This window comes from Lactuca virosa, chromosome 9, assembly GCF_052849685.1.
Source record: "Lactuca virosa cultivar CGN04683 chromosome 9, Lactuca_virosa_CGN04683_v6, whole genome shotgun sequence".
Classification (NCBI taxonomy): Eukaryota; Viridiplantae; Streptophyta; class Magnoliopsida; order Asterales; family Asteraceae; genus Lactuca; species Lactuca virosa.
This window is the reverse complement of record NC_136434.1, coordinates 251,580,640-251,602,797: the sequence shown is the minus strand read 5'-3', so window position 1 is coordinate 251,602,797 and position 22,158 is coordinate 251,580,640. Positions and strand designations below refer to the sequence as shown.

General features: G+C 37.9%; 1 non-coding gene across 1 annotated transcript; it reads right to left on the bottom strand.

Annotated features, from left to right (window-relative positions):
• Nucleotides 1–13,328: 13,328 nt before the first annotated feature.
• On the bottom strand, nt 13,329–13,435 carry LOC145141683 (small nucleolar RNA R71). Its single transcript, XR_013722877.1, has one exon. It is a non-coding gene; the product is annotated as a small nucleolar RNA R71 (small nucleolar RNA).
• Between the last annotated feature and the right edge of the window lie 8,723 nt (nt 13,436–22,158).

Below are 22,158 nucleotides of genomic sequence, written 5' to 3'. Positions count from 1 at the left end.
AAAATTTCGGGACGAAATTCCCTCTAACAGGGGGATGATGTGACAACCCAATATTTCGAGTCAATGTAATGTTCGAAAAGTCAAATATTATAAACTATCCTGAATCAATGAAAATTAGCGTCAAAAACGAAGTGTTCTAAAGTCTCAATTGGAGTACAAATAGTGATAGATATTGTATCAAGGTTTTGAAAAATATAGAGAACACTCAAATCCGAGTTATAACGAAGAAGTTATGACCAATCAAAGATTCGTGACAAAACCGGTAAAACACTGTTAAGCGTGAAAAGTGAAACTTCAATAAAATACTTTTTAGCCTTAGGTATCTAAACGAAAGTCGTAGATTATGATAAACCGTGAGCATACATAAAAAGAACGCCCAAATCTGACTTCGTATGAGGAAGTTATGATTTTTCTAAGTTTCGGAACAGCAGTAGACAGCTAAAAACTCGAAATAAAGATCGAGCGATTTTTAGCCGACGCAACCTAAACAGAAATTGAAGGTCTCGACAATAGTAGTGCAACGGTGAAAAGACAGACGAAAACGGACGCCAAATGAAGAAGTTATGGATTTTTAACGGAATTATCCTGTCCCGGCCTATTAAATAAAATACAATTAAAAATAAATCAAAATTAGCCGACGGAGTAAAATGAAAGTTGTAGGGTATATTCTCACCTACGCGTGGATATAAAGAACGTCAAAAACGGAGCTCGTATGTGAAAGTTACGCATTTTTGAAGTCTTTGGCACACACATCGAGGGTTATCCGAAGGGAACGCCCTGCGTTCCGAGGGAACACGCCGCGTTCGTGCTCGCAGACTTCCATCCCATCCGAGGTTCGTAAGCAATGACATAATCTAGCTTCGGAACGCGCTGCGTTTAGGAGAACGCCCTGCGTAGGGGGAACGCCCTGCGTACCCAGCAGGAACGCCCCGCGTTCGCACCAAGACCAGCCCCTATATAAAGGGTGCGAGGGTTACGGATTTTGATTGCTCATTTACCATACTCTCCCCCCAAACCTCACATTTCTACCCTCCCGAAACGATCCCGACTTCCCGGTTTCATACCCAAGTCCCGACAAAGGTCCGAAGCTCCGAGAATTCCGAAAAATTCACCACTTTCCGATCGAGGTGCCGCCCGAGAAAATCTTGTTTTCTTCAAATCACGCACTTTCCCGGTGAGTTCATACCCCTACATTTTTATGTTTTCTTTAGTTTTCAGGGGGGGGGGGATACAAGTTCAAAATACCAAAACTATCTAACACATGTTTAAGAGTTTTCCTACACCTTGTAACATGTTGAGCAAGGTGTGTATACGGTTTACACTTATCATTTCAAATGTCGATTTATGGAAATACAATGACTTGCATAAAAAGATTTCATCTAAACACACACAACACTTTTGGATAAACTATAACAGGTATAGTTTGAGCACTTTCGACAAAGAAACAGTAACTCGATCGACTTACAAAACAAATATTTCCTTGCACACTACGTGATCTTGTATTAATTAAACTCGCGAGACATTCTCCTTCGGGGTACTCCTAAGTACCACAGAAAAGTCCTGTAGTTATAATCAGAATCTCCGGGGAGGGAGAACGTGATAGTTGTGTATAGATCTATACTGGGTCTGACAAACCCGCACCTAAGCTGCTTGCAACAGCTAGACCGGCAGGTCTGGGGTGACAAGTGTCATAACTTTCCGACGCCTGAAGAACGTCGCATTCAAGGCCATCTAGTCTTTAGTATGATTATAACATCTCGCATGGAATATTAACAAAACATACAGTTCACGGAAATTCTAAGGCTTTATACAAAGGAGTTTTATTTAAATATAAAACACACACCTAAGTATGACGATTTACTTACACATACTAAGCCTTGTTTCAATTTAGTCTACAACAAATCTTTTAGAAAATATTGGATTTCCTGGAAACAAACTTGTAACAAACGTTAAGGAAACAACATTCATTTTTCATAAAATACTTATGAACTCACCAGCTTTATGCTAATACTCTTTCATAAAATACTTATGACGATTTACTTACATATACTAAGCCTTGTTTCAATTTATGCTGATATTCTTTTGCTACATTTTATCATCATATGTAATTTATTTGGAAAACATGTATTATTTTGAAACAATGTAACCTTTTAAATTATATCTATGATGGTTGTGTTTTACTTTCTTCACTATGGTTATGATACTGAGCATGACGTCATCCGCCCCCGAACGTTTCCGCCGTTCTGGTTTGGGGGTGTGACATGCGGTACCAATAAAGCCCTCTTTCGGAACTTGTTAGTAATCTCTGCCATCATCTCAGTAGTCTGGCGGGGATCCAGGAACTCTTGCGCCAACTTCTGCTCCTCAATCGCCGGTGCAAACTCAGCTCGGAACCTGGTCGAGAAGTCATCCCATGACATAGCATCGGCCGCATCATCACCCAACTCACTATTGATCTCCTCCCACCAATCACGTGCCCAATCCTTCAACAGGCAGGAAGCATATTGGACCTTCGCCTCCTCGGGGCAGAAACTCGTCCTGAACGCGTTAGCCGTATCTACTAACCAGCTCCTACTGACAATGGGGTCCCTCTCCCCATGGAACGCAGAAGCTCCACAAGCACGGAAATCCCGGAAAGTCAGTGTGCGAGCTCCAATTATAGACATAATCTCTGCACGGAATGCGCCCAAGCGCTCGTCCAATATCTCCGAAACACAGCGAGAGATCTCCGATGAAATGAACTCCCGCAACTGCTTGCTAATCGGCTCAGCACCTGCACCTGAGCCGGAACCCGATCCTGAACCATCTCCCTGAGAGCTCATCTCCAAACTGAAATACAATCAAACCAACAATCAGAATTCGCCCAAGAATCCACCTCTCATAATGTAACATACACGTTTTGAAATCGTGTTATGTAATTTGAAAAGTTAATAATATTATGAAATATTATGTGAAATTGAGTGTTGAGTTCTAACAGATCGTTTTTACTAGAAATAAAGTAAAACTATGTTTAGAATCACTCATAAAATGTTGGAAGTCTTATGAGATTCCAATTAAAAGTCAAATAGTGAAATTTAGCGAAAATATAAAATTTGAAATAAGTAAAATTTTATTATTGAAAGTTGTAGAGAATCTCGTTAGAAACACGTAGGCGAAAACCTCATCGAAATCCGAGTTATAACGAAGAAGTTATGACCAATCGAAGATCCGCGATAAAACCGGCACGGTGCCGAATGACGTAAAAAGTTAGTTTTTGATAAACTACTTTTTAGCCTTAGTGATCTAAATGAAAGTCGTAGTATTCATTAAACCGAGAATTTTGATAAAAAGAACGCCAAAATCTGACTTCGTATGAGGAAGTTATGATTTTTACAAGTTTCAGCTTAGTAGTAGACAGCTAAAAACTCGAATTTTAGATCGAGTGATTTTTAGCCGACACAACCTAAACAAGAATCGAAGGTCTCGTCATTAGTAGTACAACGGTAAAAAGTCTGACGAAAACGGACGTCGGATGAAGATGTTATGAATTTTTAACGGATTTACGAGTCCCGGTCTGTTAAAAATAATAATATAAAAATAAAGTCAAAATTTTCAACGACGAAAGTCATATTTAGAGCCGAAAGGTTGTACAAATTATTATTTTGACCCCCGGTTAATTCAAGGTGAGTTTAATATATAGGAACAATTATATGTTATGTGTTATACGTGTTATGTGCTTTTCCATGTTATCATCTCGAGTTGTTGTTTCCGCTATTTTTATAGCAAGGCTGTACCTCTGACTTGAAGTGTATGACATAAGCATCACTTGGGTATTGGTATGAACCGTTGACCATGAAGTGTATGACATAGGCATCACTTTGGCTTCGGTAGTATGTTAAGATAAGGCTGAAAGCCTAAATATTCTAGCAAAAATGATATTCCTGAGCGTTTTCTGTGCCATTTGTGCTGAAACTTTATTGATTTTATATCAAGTATGGAAATTGTTATGTCTCATTGATTGATATGGAAAGCTTTTCGCATTATGCCTTTGTTGTTCCTTGCTCCTATTTGCTTCTGCCATATTGGTATATATATGGCATAACGTTATATTGTATCTATTATTGAACTCACTAAGCGTTATCGCTTACCCCTCCCAATGTTTTAACATAATGCAGGCAATAAGCACCCAGTATAGTTGGAAGACTTAGAATAGTTGTAATATTATTTTTTTGTATTTTGGTTTAGGTTTGTATAGATTTACAATATCCTGGGTAGTTATGTAAAATCTTAAAACATTGTCGGTTTGTATCCAATCCTTTGTAATCACTTTATCAATGTAAAATACTATTTTATAAATATGCATGTTGCATGTTTTGGAGTAACTATATTGTCAAGTATGAAAGTTTGGGTCTTTCAGAAATATGAAAGTATAGAAAGGGGTTCTTTCAATCATGGTATCAGAGCAGTGGTTTAAGTGAACTAAATTTCATGGATTGGTATTTAGACTTAAACTATTGGAAGTTCAATATATGAACTGAATCATTGTAAATATATGGATACAAACCATAGGAAACACTTAAGTGGGGTATTGGGTAGTGATAAACCCTAGTATTCTAAGATATTAAGTTACTCCAAGAATTTTAGAGAATTAGTTTATGTAAACTGGAATTTTGAGAATTTCTAGACTTAGACATGAATTGTTAAGTGATGATACAATATGTATCTAGTATACTTTAGGTTGAATACCTAATGGGGTAAGCACTAGAATATTAAGAGGAGATATGCCTTATATATTCTATTAAGTGCTAAATGATAAGTAAATATAGCATGCCTTAAGTTGCTTAGCTATATTGCTATTACTTGATAAAGTTTAAGGTCTGTTACCGACCTTGGTTTAGATGAGAAAATTATATGATCAGAATTCTAAGAGTTTCTGTATTAGAATTTACATGAAACTTTTCAAAATGATAAAGTGACTTATGATAGTTGACATCGATAAGTTTATAAATAAACGATCACGGGATATCGTAAAATAATAATAAATATAAAAAGTTACCGTAAATAGTGTATTAATACCAATAGAGTGGTATTATACATTTAAAGTATGTTTGATATATAATAACATCTTTGGAAGAAAGATGTGCGTTTGAAACACGTTTGGGTGAGATAAATGTGTTGGTACAAATCCATGAGGTTGTTCCATCGCTGTCCAGATTGATGCAGTGATTGTTTATAGAGTCGGAAGAACCGAAGCTGGTGATAAATACTTCGACAGTATCGAAATTTATGTGGTACAAGATTTAGAAGAATTAAACGAAGATCAAAGGAAAGGCTAATGAAGTTTTTAGACTCAATAGGCCAAGACTTTGTAATGTAGTAAGTAGTTCGAGTAGTAACCCTATACAAGATGTTCAGACTTAGTATTTAATAATACTGAGTGATGATTGACTTCTATCACATCCTTATGGAAGTTCCATTGTGTGTTAAGCCGACTTTAACATACAAGATTGGGATAGTGAAATAGGTTATTCGGTTGTGAAAAGGCTGAGTGGCTTACTTGTTAGAGTAAGGTAGAGTGCTTAGTTGAAGAAGATATACACTCATATTATTATATGAGAGGAAATGTTGTAGTTAGGAATGATAGAGAACCAAGTTGAAGCTAGTAGAGCTTGCTGAGATGCAGCTATAATGCAGACTTCTTAGGATAAACTCCTATGAAGTAGACTTAAAAGATACACTCATGAGAAGAAGACTTACTCATATACAGAAATGAACAAATATGCATGGTGACTTGCATGAGTTAGAAGATGATGCAGATAGTTAAAGATCGTTTGTCTCCACGATACTAGAGTAAATTCTGGCATAGTGTGTCTTGCAGAGTAGACACTACCCGAGAAAGAATTTATATGAAGAATTGGAAGTAAATTTCTATCGACCCATGGAAAAGTATTAGGATATATTAAATCGAGCATATGCATGAGAAGAATTTTAGAAGGCGAGTATAAGTAATCCAAGATATGTTTGATAGAAACGCGAAAACCCTAGTTGAGTCTAGGACAAATTGTTGTATGTACTTGTTTGAACACACCTAGGTGTGAAAAATTTGCTTTGTGAAAACTTTTGAATGGTGACTTGGGAACTGCGAGACAATACTTGGGACGAGTATGAGTAGGTGTGAATAGTAGTAGAGGCCTATACTACTGGAAGCACAGGTTTCACACTTGGATCAGGAAAAGTCACAAGGTTACCAAGAAGCTAGTAAATGATTCCGTTTTATTCATGTGTGTCGTTACCTTCGATTCGGTAATGACTAAGAAGATAAGTATTGTTCAACTCTTAATGTCATAAAGAATCGAGTCCGATTAGTATAAATCCGTGAAAGGAGTTGATTGGTTCAGAGAACCATGTCTTATATAGTGACGAAACTTCAGTAGGAATACTGAAGAAGTAAATAGTCTAGGTAGTCGATAGAAATATAACGATCTTCATTAAAGCATTAAGCAATCATTAGCCAGAGATGTGACTGGCTATGTGGTGTTACTGGCCACAAGAAATGTTTCCGCCCTACTCTTACTAGTCAAATGGCGGGAGTCAATTTTCCGTTCAACAATCAAAGAGTACTCCAACTAAAAAGGAGGAGGTGCCAAAAGCTAAAAGATGTATATGTCCGAAAGCACGAATTAGAGATACGTGGTGCTATTCTTTCTATTCTGAAGCATCCACGTGTTGATCAAACTCTTTTTGTTTTCTCTATTCCATCAGCTCGATTTATTCTATCTGATTCTAATACAAGAGTTTGGTTCGTTATGTGTCTTGTGCGTTATAAAATCAAAGGTCATTAGAACAAGACCATTCGAGTTGTTGTTATAACAAAAGTAAAGACCTTATCTTGGGTTTAGTCTATAAACCAAGAGGGAGCAGGAGTCTGCAATGAGAATTGAATTCTAACTCAAAGATTAGGATCGAAGGCCCAATAGAGAATGATGAGCGGGTGCAGGTTTGAGCACCACTAGTAATTAAGAAATTTGAAGAGTTTGACAATCGTTTGGCAAACCAAAAGTTAAATATCGTACATTTTAGATTACAACAGAGGAAGTAAGATAGGACTCGAATGTTGTGACTAGTAATTTCTCATAAACTTTAGATCTGCTCACATCTTATTTGATTATGATACCTCAGATTCTTTCGTGCCTTATAAATTCGCACATTCTTTTCAAATTGCTTGTTACACAATTGCCCAATCATTTCATATAGATAACATAGGAAATATATCATTACTTGCTGATAAAGTCTATAGAGATAGTGTTATAGGAATTGAAAGTTATAATCTTCCTGCTAACCTAATTCCTATCTCTTTGCCCAACTTTGATATTATTCTCGACATGAATCGATTGTCAAAGAACTATGCAGATCTCTTGTGCTATGAAGAGATGATATGCATCCCTATCGAAAGGAGGGATTCTATTTATGTCTATGGTGAAAATAATAAATTTCTTTCTTAAAAACTCGTAAATTTATATCGAAGGGATATTCTACTTATCCGGCTTATACAGTTAATACCTTGAAAGAGGAGAAGAAAACTGTGAATGATAGCCTTTGGATAATTATCAACCGGCTGATTAATAGTGCATATTTTCTCGCCATACGTACAACGGTTCTAATGGAGAAATACGCACAAGTTTACTTAGACGAAATTGTGGCGAGACATGGTGTGCCACTAAAGATTATTTCCGATCGTGATACTCGCTTCACTTCTCACTTTTGGGCGAGTATGAAGAGTGAATTTGGATCTCGAGTTACTCCCAACACAACTTATCATCCCCAGACAGATGGTTAGACAGAGAGAACAATCCAAGCAGTAGAAGATATGCTTCGTGCATATGTCTTAGAGTTCGGTAGTAACTGTGAACACCATTACGTTAACATAATGTAGGATAGAAAATCCTTGGTGGTCCTGAAATGATTCAAGACACCACTGATAAGATTCAAATTATACGAGAAAGAATGAAAGTAGCCCAGGATCGACAAAAGACCTGTGTAGAAATGGAGGAGACGATCCATAGAATTCCAAGTGGGTGATACTGAAGGTAACCCCGTGGAAAGGTATTATGAAATTTGAGAAGAAAAGGAGATTGAGTCCTAGATTTATTGGACTTTTCAAAATTATCTAACAAGCATACCGCTTGGAATTACATGAAGATTTGGCAGGTATTCATGATGTATTTCATGTAAGATATCTACATAAATGCTTGAGCGTATATGATGAAACGGTTCTATTATCCGAGGTGAAACAGGATAATAAATTAAGTAGAAGAGATCGTAAATGAAAGAACGACTAATTTACGTAATAAAGAAGTAAAGTTGGTGCTTGTCAAGTGGAAACACCATCGAGGCACAAATTATACTTATGGAAAATAAGAATGAGATAAGAGCGAAATATCCTCATTTGTCTAAATCGTTGTGATTTCGGGGACGAAATCCTCAAAAGGAGGAGGTAATTGTAACATACACGTTTTGAAATCGTGTTATGTAATTTGAAAAGTTAATAATATTATGAAATATTATGTGAAATTGACTGTTGAGTTCTAACAGATAGTTTTTACTAGAAATAAAGTAAAACTATGTTTAGAATCACTCATAAAATGTTGGAAGTCTTATGAGATTCCAATTAAAAGCCAAATAGTGAAATTTAGCGAAAATATAAAATTTGAAATAAGTAAAATTTTATTATTGAAAGTTGTAGATAATCTCGTTAGAAACACGTAGGCGAAACCCTCATCGAAATCCGAGTTATAACGAAGAAGTTATGACCAATCGAAGATCCGCGATAAAACCGGCACGGTGCCGAATGACGTAAAAAGTGAGTTTTTGATAAACTACTTTTTAGCCTTAGTGATCTAAATGAAAGTCGTAGTATTCGTTAAACCGAGAATTTTGATAAAAAGAACGCCAAAATCTGACTTCGTATGAGGAAGTTATGACTTTTACAAGTTTCAGCTTAGCAGTAGACAGCTAAAAACTCGAATTTTAGATCGAGTGATTTTTAGCCGACACAACCTAAACAAGAATCGAAGGTCTCGTCATTAGTAGTACAACGGTAAAAAGTCTGACGAAAACGGACGTCAGATGAAGATGTTATGAATTTTTAACGGATTTACCAGTCCCGGTCTGTTAAAAATAATAATATAAAAATAAAGTCAAAATTTTCAACGACGAAAGTCATATTTAGAGCCGAAATGCTGCACAAATTATTATTTTGACCCCCGGTTAATTCAAGGTGAGTTTAATATATATGAACAATTGTATGTTATGTGTTATACGTGCTATGTGTTTTTCCATGTTATCATCTCGAGTTGTTGTTTCCGCTATTTTTATAGCAAGGTTGTACCTCTGACTTGAAGTGTATGACATAAGCATCACTTGGGTATTGGTATGAACCGTTGACCATGAAGTGTATGACATAGGCATCACTTTGGCTTCGGTAGTATGCTAAGATAAGGCTGAAAGCCTAAATATTCTAGCAAAATGATATTCCTGAGCGTTTTCTGTGCCATTTGTGCTGAAACTTTATTGATTTTATATCAAGTATGGAAATTGTTATGTCTCATTGATTGATATGGAAAGCTTTTCGCATTATGCCTTTGTTGTTCCTTGCTCCTATTTGCTTCTGCCATATCGGTATATATATGGCATAACGTTATATTGTATCTATTATTGAACTCACTAAGCGTTATCGCTTACCCCTCCTAATGTTTTAACATAATGCAGGCAATAAGCACCCAGTATAGTTGGAAGACTTAGAATAGTTGTAATATTATTTTTTTGTATTTTGGTTTAGGTTTGTATAGATTTACAATATCCTGGGTAGTTATGTAAAATCTTAAAACATTGTCGGTTTGTATCCAATCCTTTGTAATCACTTTATCAATGTAAAATACTATTTTATAAATATGCATGTTGCATGTTTTGGAGTAACTATATTGTCAAGTATGAAAGTTTGGGTCTTTCAAAAATATGAAAGTATAGAAAGGGGTTCTTTCACATAAGCTTCTTAGATTCTCTAAGACTCTCACCCATTCGAGTATGGATCTTGTGCTTTCAGTAGTATGGGCCCAATACTACCTTGCACACCTATCCATACTTTCCTCAACAATCCTTCTAAATCCTCTAAGTCACTTCTTCAAACCATTATGCCAGTACTCACTGAACCATACTACTAACCCACTGCAGCATATCCTAGGCTTTCCTAGGTTCCCAAACCCACCCAGTCCTCTGCCGCTGAAGGATTCCCACTAATGTCAACTAGCTACCTCATGAATATAGCCACATGTAACAGAGATCAGATAATCCTTCGAGTAAAAGAATCAATCCTAGAATGGTTGGACTCAAACGAGAGCTGCGCAATAGGGCCAAGTCCATCACTATGAGATTATCCGGTCCGTGCCACATGTGACTTAGCATATTCACTTAGTGGCTAACTCACATTGCTAAGAGTCCCACAAAGCACAAAGCGAGCAACATTCAGACAATGGAAAATCTAACCAACATACTCCATCAAGCCATTATTTCCTCTAATCAGGAATCTGTACTAGCGTGTAATTCGAAGGCTCATACAATCAGGCATAACCTAAACAGGCCATCCTACCACTGACTGATCAATTCTAGCATGCAAATCTACAAGCTCATATAAACATACAAACGCATCTCTCCTAGATCCTTAGCTATAATCTAGCATGTGAATCACATAATCATACCATATCACATAACAAACATGTATTGGTATTTTAGGAACCACTTACTTGAGTTCGGTCGATTGCACGTATCACACCCCTTTCTTTGCTTAGAAATTATTTTTTATAAAAATGATTTTCTTTTGAAAATTTTCATACCAAGTCCTGAGTTTGAGTTCAGATACATCCAAAAGTATGTCTGAATCCCTCAACCTAGGCTCTGATACCAACTTGTAACATCCCAAAATTCATGACCAAAAATTTCATTTTCACTATAACTAAATGATATGTGCATAATTAGTCATATATTTTGTGTTAAATCTTAATACTTTTTGGCTATTTTATTGAAAATTATGAACATAAGGTACTTAAATATGTTTAAAATGTATTTGTAGCCTAAAAGACGAGCTCGGAAGCAAAAGGAAGCAGAAAAAGCGATAGGAAGCTCGGGAATTGAAGAAAGAAAGAAAAGAAAAAAAAGACCTGAAGAACTCGACAAGTTGGGTGCCTACTCGCCGAGTAGGCTTGAAGATTCGCGAATAAATAAGAGTCCTTATCGTATACGGATATTAAGTGGTGGACTCGCCGAGATGGTATATGGACTCGACGAGTAGCCCCTGTTTTCAGAAACTATATAAAGGGCTTTAATTCACGAATTGGGGAGCTCTCACTGGAAACCTTAAAGGATAATTTACGATTCAAACTGCTGCTGGAGCTCTGGAACTCGAAGATCAAGTCTAATCATTCGATTTTGGGGAGATCAAGGCAATTCAAGTGTGCTCTTTACTTAATCTTTTGTTTAAACTATGTTTGCATCAATTGATTTCCTTTTTGAGTTGTTTTCTACTTTAATTATGAGCTAAAAACTCATAACTTCTGTTTAGGATAGATGACTTTATGAATATGGTTTGATTTTATAATTGAATTAATTTAATTTGGTGATTTTGTTTTGTTAAGCTTGTTAAAGAACCTTATGTGTTAATTACAACTATTTTCTGTTAATTAACCAGCATATTAAGTTGCATGAACATCTCTTAATTGCTAATCTCATATGATTTATGTGAAAACATTGTTATATGCCTAGGAATAGCGAACGTGAAACTAGGGTTAACAAGAAAATAGGAAAATTTATGTGTGAGCTTGTGTGACGAACCATCAACAAGAGGTTAATTGAATTAGCAATTTGATTAACTACTACAAGTCTTACTTAACTCGAACTAATAAACCAGGAAATCTATTAGTTTAATCACTTGGCCACTGTTTAAATTAATTTGTTTTCTAAGGATTAGTAATAGCGAACGTGAACCTAATCACACTAATCGGTAGCCAAAGATAATTAATCCATTGCACTTGTCATAAAATCAACCATAGGAATAAACGATTCGAAACCAAAACAGAAGTCTTTCCCATTATTGAATTTAGTTTATTTTCATTTGCTCAGCTGTTAATTGCTTAGTTAAGTATTAGTTAAGTACTTAAGTTTTCTAGTCTTGCAAAACTAGAGAAAACCCTTTTCTTATTTGCTTGTTTTTTAGATAATATTAGTAATTAGCTTAATTATCGTTCCCTGTGTTTGATGCCCTGCTTGCTAAACTATACCACCAATAGACAGGTTCACTGCCTTTTGTGTGTCTAATTTATATTAAAAAGTATGATTAAAACTAGTTCGTGTTGCACACATCAAGTTTTTGGCGCCGTTGCCGGGGAACGGTTCTAAAATTAATTTTAATTGCTAGTGTTATCGATCCTTTGTGTAAGATTTTCTTGCACAAAGTTACTGCTCTAGGAAAAGTTGTAATTAGATTTAAGTTTTAGTTTCTTTTAGAAATTTCGTTTTAAAAATGTTTCTGTTTTACCCTTGAACTCGTCGAGTCCATTCGCACCGACTCGATGAGTCCAAGGAAATTTAGCAGTTTCGTTTTTCAATTTATTTTGTTCTTTTTACGCGTGTTTTTCTGTCCCTTGCAGATTGTTTATGACCCATGGGTCAAATTTATCCTTGATTCCACCACTTGAAAACCCGTAATCATCGTTTCGCAAGAACAAGGACAAAACCGAAGAAGATACTCCAAAGAAGTCGCCTTTTAAGAGTTTTAATCAGTTTTTGGCAAGAAGAAGGGAAAGAAAGTGGGGGAATGCAACAACACGAAAGAAGACACCGAGTACGAGACCGAGAAGGAGGAAAGTGTTACCGATTTTGAAGAAAGCGATCACGAGGAAGAACCCGACAACACCATGGCCGACATTGCCGACCTCTCGATGGAGGCATACAAAAAAAGGATTTGAGACGACACCGGTCTGTGGCTTGTGCAACCCGCCATACCCGCCACTGCCACGTTTAAACTTAATGGGCACATCCTTACTGCATTGAAGGAGATCCCTTTCACCGGAAAGGATTATGAAGATGTATACAAGCATCTTGATGAAGTTAATGACATCGCCGACGACTTCAACATTCCAAATGTACCTAGAGAGACGGTGTTATTGAGGATTCTCCCTGTTACTTGTAAAGGGGCTGCAAAGGATTGGCTAAAAGCACTACCACCGGGAGAGATTCCTACATGGGATAAGATGCGTGAGGAGTTTCTGGAGCAATTTTGCCCACCATCTAAGATTTCTAAACTCAAAAAGGCCATTGCCAATTTTGAGCAACAAGCGGGAGAGTCTTTATTCGAAGCATGGGATCGCTACAAAGGTCTACTAAGGAACTGCCCACAAAATGACCTTAATGTGCAACAAGAAGTGTCAACCTTCTATGATGGAGTAAATGTCACTACTAGACAATTACTTGAATCTCAAGGCCCATTAATGAAGAAAAATATGGCTGAAGTTAAAAGACTCATTGAAGAATTCTCTAAGCACTCTATAGAATATCATAATCCAAGACATGACTCGACTCGAGGGGTAGTGAACTCTGTAAATGACAACATGGCAGCCGTGATGGCCAAATTGGAGAATATGGAGTGAAGGATGACTAAGATGGACCAATCCATCCATGCCATTAGAGTGGGGTGTGAAAATTGTAGTGGGCCTCACCTTACAAAGGATTGCGATCTTGATGAAAATGGGAACCAGAAAGCGCAAGTATGTTACTCAAGTGGAGATAAATACGATGAAGATTGGCGGAAACCAAGGAAAGAATGGCTACCTTATGATGAGTACAAAAAGGCTAAGGAGGAGAAATATAAAATGAAGACAAGAGGTTTCTTCCAAAAAGAGGAACTAGTGCAAGAGAAGAAGCTAGACTTTGAAGACATGCTTACAAGACTTGCAGCTGCATCCGAGAAAAGACACAACGAAACCGATGCTGCAATAAGAGAACAACAACTCATGATGAAAGAGCAACAAGCATTAATTAGAAACCAACAAGCCTCCATTCTTAATATTGAGAAACAACTAGGCCAACTTGCACAAAAAGTCAACCAAAGAGCAATGGGTGAACTTCCAAGTAATCTCGAAAAGAACCCGAGAATAACACATGTGAATGTGATAACATCAAGCTCTGAAAATAATTTTTCTCCTTTGAAGCCAATCCAGGAAGTGGAAGCAAAAGTGGAACTTGAAAATGAAAAAACAAGTCCGGAATCGCAAACTGTGAGATCGACTCGACGAGTACATCACATGGACTCGACGAGTCCGCAACCTACTAGCCAAAATACTTCTTATCTAAAGCCATATCAGCCACGATTACCATTCCCATGCTGAGCCATTCAGAATAAGCAGATTCTAGAGTGTAAGAAGATCATGGATCATCTAAGGACACTTCAAGTAAACAATCCATTTGTTGAAACACTCCTTCACACGCCAAAATATGGATCCTTGCTTAAAGAGCTCCTCACAAATAGAAAGAAAATGGAAGAAGTATCAGAAATAGTGTTGGACGAACTTCCAGAAAAGATGGGTGATCCACGAAGCATCACTATACCTTGTCAATTTGGGAATTTGGTTACTACTCAACCATTAGCTGATTCAGGGGCTAGTATCAATATTATGCCCTACTCTTTCTTCAAAAAGTTGAACCTTCCAGAACTTAAACCTATCCACATGACCATCCATTTAGCTGATAAAACGGTAATCCATCCGAAAGGAGTTTATGAAGACCTTCTAATAAAGGTGGATAAGTTGGTGTTCCCTACGGACTTTGTAGTTTTGGACATGGAAGAAGACCCCAAGATTCCAATCATCCTTGGAAGATCATTCTTGAATACCGCATTTGCCATAGTTGATATGTGGGAATCAACACTTACACTTAGGGTGGGGGATGATTCGGTTACTTTTGTAACTAATCAAGAAAAGGAGCATGAAAAATCAATTGAAGATAAGACTTCATCAATGGAATTGGGTGATGAATTGCTAGAGAAAGAGTTAGCACTTTTAGAAGAAGATAATTCAAAACAATATTCTTTGGATGAAGAGTTTGATGCTCATAGCGATTTAAGGGAATTGGAAAGGTTACTTGAAGAAGTTGAGGATAATTTTGAAGAAATAAACTCAACACTTGATGAAAAGAATTTGAAAAATGAGGAGGAAATTCAAGTTGATGAGAATGAGGATGACAAGAATGCTAAAGTCTTGGAAACTAAGGAGCATAACTTTCTCATTAGATTGCACACAAATAATCATGAAGAAAAAGGGGATAAGCTAACCACAAGAACAAAACCTCGCGCTTCAGTTTTTACTACTTTTGAAGTATTCACTTTTAAGCCATCAGATTCTCAAGCATATGAAGAAAGTGAGGAAGAATCCGTTACATTGAGTGATGCTGAGATGATGATTGAAAAGGCGATCGAGGTAGATAAAGGAGGAATGAACATGATGGGGGCACACGGTAGAAGAAAAGAAGAAGAAGTGTGGTAGAGGGATGAAGCGTAAATCTGAAGGAAATGATACCAAAAGGAGAAAGGAGGAGTTGAAGAAGGCATATAAGAGAAAAATCCATGCTTACAAAACAAAGTATAAAGCCCAAAGGATTAAGCGGGAATTCCCGATAGAGGATAACGCTGAAACGTAGAGCGGGAAGGAGTCCAGCTAACGACTCCTCAAAAAAAGAAGCACTTACGGGAGGCAACCCGATCTTAGAGTTTGCTTTCTTTTTACTTTTCTTTTTCATTTTATTTTTCGACTTTTATTGGTTTTTCTTAGGATTTGTCAATCTCAATCTTCTTCTTTATTTAAAATGATTGCTTGAGAACAAACAAAGCTTGAGTGTGGGGTATGGTGGCATAAAATCTAAAAGTCACAAAATTTTACAAAATTTTTACACAGATTCAAACACTCGATGAGTCCGAACTCTTACTCGGCGATTCCATTTGAAAAATCCTGACTATTTTGCAGAATCGCGCATCTACTCGGCGAGTAGGTGTCCCTACTCGGCGAGTCCACGTTTTAACCAGAAAAAAAAATATTTTTTTTACAATCTGTAAAATAAGGTTTTAACCCTAAAAGTGAAACACACTTTCATTCACAGCCACCATAACACTCGACGAGCAAATCGCCTCTCAAGCATCTATCTTCAATTTCTTGCATTCTTTTCAAATTTCCATCAAAAGGTAACATCTTTTACTTCCAATCTTGTTAAAGTTCCAATCTTTGGTAGAATAATGACCCTAATTTGTGGAAATCCCGATTTTGAACTTGACTTGAATTTCTAGGGTTTCCATTCTGGATGAATTAGGCTGTTATAGTTAAAATTCCTTATGAATTAATGCTTGATAGACATCCCTGAACAAACCCCTGGACCTAATTTGGATTTTTGATGGATGATGTGATCCAAATCAGAACTGAGAATCGCGATGAACTGTTCATGCTACTCGCCGAGTCGGTTCGCGGACTTGACGAGTCTATGTTGCAGTGACATATAATTTTTACAGTTTTAAATGTCAAGGAGGGGCCAAAGCTCTCATGGAAGTGGACATGGGGATATCCCGTGGTTAAATTTTCCTCAAATCACATCCAAATCATCACTAGCCCGAGCCAAGAAGAAATTGGATATATTGAGGAAGAAAGAGATCTATGTGCCAAATGAGATTGATTGGCATTGGATTGGCCAGGCACGATTGGAGGAGGAATTGACCCGTTTTGCATTTTTGGCTGTTTTTGGCGCACCGGGTCACTGCAGAATTTTGAAATTGACAATTTCTACCCATTTTTGAGAAATTTTGTCAAAGGCGGTCCGTGAACGAAGCTAAAAATTGAAGATTTTTCGGATTTTCCGGATTGAAGCACAAAGTTTATGCCACATGTTAAGGGGGAGTTTTTGATGGGATTTGAGCATTCTAACACTTCCTAAGTGTACATGCAACCCTAATAACCTTGGATCTATGTTTGTCTAATAATCATGCAAAGTTGAATTCCAAGGTTATATTCCTATCTAGCATACATGGGGAACATTTTTAACTTGAATGAAAGATAGAATAACTTACCTTGTTGTTGATTATGATCCTTGAAACCTTGTGAGCCTAGCACCCCAAGTGTGATACCTCAAATGCTTCACACAACACCAAATGCAAAGGAGTAAACTTTGAGAGAATCTTACACTTGCAAAATCGGCTCTAGCCCTCTTGTTTCTTAGTGTCGCCGATTTTGGTGGAGAACATGTTGCTTATATAGTGTGTCACATCTAGGGTTACACCATGTAAACCCTAATGTGGCATGACTCTTCATTTCCATGACCCATGGGTTTGTAACTCCCATGGAGCCTCCATGGAGCATTCAATGGGTTTAACCCAACTTGATTATCCATGGAGCCTTTTAGCCCACTATACAAGTTATGGATGATTTACATGATCAACCCATATATTTAATTAGTCATCTTTTGATCACTTAATTAATCCTAGATTAATTCTTGATCAATACTAATTAAATAATACTATTAATATATTAGAACTTATAATATATTAATAAACCACAAGTGTTATTTCTCTCATTTAGTCTATCCAAATGCATGATGCCATGCAACCCAAATGGACCATGCCGGGTCGGGTCAAGTACATACCAGAAATAGTTATGGACTTAGACACCTTATCCAACAGTCTCCCACTTGGATAAGTCTAATAACTATAACTGCAAGTATGACTTCAGGAACCGATCAGCAATCGTAGCTCTTTTCAAGGTTTCTTGGAACTGAGAAGATGATGATACGCCATTTCAGATAAGTGATCATATAATCCTCTGTTCTAGATATCAGCCGGACAAATACATGGAACAGTGTCTTACTTTGTGTCCAACTGTTTGTTTCCCGATTTCCGATTTGTTTGACATAGAACTCAATTGAACACATCAACTTAGTTCTGACCGGGCCCGGTACATAGGTCAAAACAAAATCATCGAGGGGCCCAGATATCAGCTTATAATCCAAGAAGGAACAGATAAACTTCGACTCATATGTTTGTTCTACCACTCATTGAATTATACACAAAAGCACGTTTTATAACATCGAGTTACCAATGCGTTAACGTACAATCAATGCATAACCAACTCATAAGTAACAAATCATATCTCTAGGTTTGAAGACTTATATGATATTACCGTCTCACGATCACTCGAGATAAATTCCATGAAGTGATTCCAGTGAGCGTGGGTTGAGTCCAATGCTCAGAACTTATGAGCACTCATGAGTATTGTAGCCATGTCCAACAACATAGACCTCTGCAACCAATCATGACAGTCTTGATTCATACCTACTTCCGACATATGACCGACTGTGGAGGTTCGAATAATATGATATACCAAACATAATTATTCTGGAAGTCAAAACATGCAAAAGAAATATAGTAAACGATCGACAAGAGATAGCAACACTTTACTCATAAATAAAACACCTTTTATTCATCATCTAATGTCAATTACACTTTACAAATTTCAAGGTTATCTAACTACTAAATCTAATATCATCCTTCAGCCCTATGCTCCGAGCATGCTGGAGATGCTTAACCCGAGTCAGTCCTTTCGTGAGGGGATCTGCTGGATTCTCATCCGATGATACCCTCTTTGCCACGAGGAGTCCTTCTTCTATTCGATGTCTGATGAAATGGTATTTTCTGTCGATGTGTCTGGATCTCCCGTGATCCCTTGGTTCCTTGGCTAAGGCAACTGCACTTTCACTATCACAGAAAATTTCCATTGGCTCTTTAATAGCTGGTACAACTCCAAGGTCTCCAATGAAGTTCTTCAGCCATATCGCCTCCTTTGCTGCCTCGCTAGCTGCTATATACTCTGATTCGCAAGTTGAATCAGCCACTGTCTCTTGCTTGGAACTCTTCCAAGAAATTGCTCCTCCATTTAAGGTAAAGACCCAGCCTGACTGAGAGCGGAAATTATCCCTATCAGTCTGAAAGCTAGCATCACTATACCCTACAACTCTCAAGTCTTCACTCCCACCGAGGGTAAGGACCCAGTCCTTAGTCCTCCGTAGGTACTTGAGGATATTCTTTACCGCAGTCCAGTGTGCCTTGCCAGGGTTCCCCTGATACCTGCTAACCATGCTCAAAGCAAAGGCTACATCAGGTCGAGTACACGTCATAGCATACATGATCGATCCTACAGCCGAAGCATAAGGTATTCGACTCATTTCTGCTATCTCAGCCTCAGTACTAGGGCTTTGTGTCTTACTCAATCTGGCATTACTCTGGATGGGTAACTCTCCTTTCTTGGAGTCCTGCATGCCGAATCTCTTCAACACCTTATCCAAGTAAGTACTCTGACTAAGTCCAATTAGTCTTTTACTCCGGTCTCTCAAGATCCTTATCCCTAGAATATAGGCAGCTTCTCCTAGGTCCTTCATAGAGAAACACTTCCCAAGCCAGGACTTAACTTCCTGCAGAGTTGGGATGTCATTTCCTATGAGTAGTATGTCATCCACATACAATACCAAAAAGCTAACTATACTCCCACTAGCCTTGACATATACACAAGATTCATCTTCACTCCTAGAAAAGCCAAATTCCTTGACTTTCTCATCAAAGCAAAGATTCCATCTGCGAGGTGCTTGCTTTAACCCATAAATGGATTTCTCAAGCTTACACACTCTATTAGGGTACTCTGTGTTGACAAAACCCTCTGGCTGACTCATGTAAACATCCTCAGCCAACTTTCCATTAAGGAAAGCGGTTTTGACATCCATTTGCCATATTTCATAGTCATGAAATGCGGCTATGGCTAACAGAACCATAATAGACTTAATCTTGGCCACTGGAGAAAAGGTCTCATCATAATCAATTCCCAGAGTTTGTGAGAAACCCTTTGCAACCAGTTGTGCCTTATAAGTGTGTACATTACCATCCATGTCGGTCTTCTTCTTGAAGATCCATTTGCACCCTACAGTCTTACGACCTGGTACATTCTCAACCAAGTTCCAAACTTGATTGTCATACATAGACTGTATCTCGCTGTCCATTGCCTCTTTCCACTTGGCTGACTCAGGGCCTTCCATGGCTTCCGCGTAACTGTTAGGTTCATCCAGACCTATCAGTGTCTCATCACTGATAAGTGTATCACCTTCCGCAGTAATATGGAATCCATAGTAATGCTCAGGTGCATTCCTAACCCTTGTGGAACGCCTCAGAGGTACAGACTTGTCAATTGGCTCAACAGAAGTTTCCTCCTCAAGTTGAGTGCTAGGGTTTGAAGTTCCTTCACCACTTGACTCTTGATTTTCTTCAAGGTCAACTTGCCTCCCACTGTCTCCTTGGCTTATGAACTCTCTCTCTCGAAAGAAAGCCCTCCTAGCTACAAAGACCACATTCTCACTAGGTCTGTAGAAGAGGTAACCAAAGGATTTCTGTGGGTAGCCGATGAAAATACACCTCTCACTTCGAGGTTCGAGCTTATCATGAGTCTCGCGTCTCACGAAAGCCTCGCAACCCCAAATCTTAATGTGGTCTAGTTTGGGTACTTTACCAGTCCACATCTCATGAGGAGTTTTGGCAACTTTCTTTGTGGGAACTAGATTAAGGATATGGGCGGCAGTCTCTAAGGCATACCCCCAAAATGAGATTGGTAGCGAAGCTCGACTCATCATGGAACGAACCATATCCAACAAGGTTCGATTACGCCTCTCAGCTACACCATTCAACTGTGGTGTCCTGGGAGGTGTCAATTGTGAGACAATCCCACATTCCCTAAGATAGTCGAGGAACTCTGAACTAAGATACTCACCACCTCGATCGGATCGAAGCATCTTAATGTTCCTGCCCAATTGATTCTCGACTTCCTATTTAAACTCTTTAAACCTCTCAAAAGTCTCTGACTTATGCTTGATTAAGTAGACATATCCATATCTACTGTAATCATCAGTAAAAGTCAAATAATAACGATTAGCATCCCTTGTGGCATGTTTGAAGGGCCCACACACATCCGTGTGTATAAGATCCAACAAACCTTCACCCCTCTCACAAGAACCTGTGAAGGGTGACTTTGTCATTTTTCCAAGTAAGCATGATTCGCAACTATCATCTGACTTTAGGTCAAATGACTCCAATACTCCATCCTTTTGGAGTTGGCCTACGCGTTTCTTGCTTATATGTCCAAGAGGACAATGCCATAATGATGCTTTATCCAAGTTATTATCATTAACAGAATCAATACACAATACATTATTTCCTAAGTTATCAACCATAGATATAGTTTCATACACACCATCACAAGGTAATGCTTTAAAATAAAGAACATTATTAAAGAAAGCATTAATCGAACCAACTTCATTATCAAATGAAAAGGTGAAACCTTGTTTATACAATGCATGAAAGGAAATAATATTTCTTGCCATTTCTGGCGAATAACAACATTTATTCAAATCTAAACTAAACTCACTACTTAGCGATAAAGTATAAACTCCAATCTTGGTGACAGGTAAAGCTTTCCTATTCCGCATGATTAAGTTTATTCTTCCATGCTCCACATTCTCACTTCTTCTTAGTCCTTGCAAATCAGAACAGATATGAATACCACAACCGGTATCAAGGACCCAAGAGTTAGAATGGGGTGAGTTATTAGATAAGATAGTGTAAATACCTGCATGGTTGGGTTTAACTTTCCCATCCTTCACATCTTGCTGGTACTTTGGACAGTTCCGCTTCCAATGTGACTTTTCATGGCAATAGAAGCATTCAGCCTCTTTTGGGTCAGAAGAAGGAGTGACGAAACCTTTCTTGGTTCCACTTGAAGAAGAGCCATCAAGGGTCCTAGCCTTGGTACCCTTCGAAGAGCTCTTCCTCTTCTTCCCTCTACCTTTCCCGATTGCCAAAACCGGGGCGGAGTTTGGAGTAGGAGTGTTAACAACCGACTTACCCTTAAGACCTGTTTCTGCGGTCTTGAAGAGTCCCTGAAGTTTGCTGAGTGTGACCTCTTCCTTATTCATGTGATATGTCATGCGGAATTGATCATAACACGATGGTAAGGAGTGCAAAATGATATCTATTGCAAGCTCCTCAGGGAAGTTCACATTAAGCTT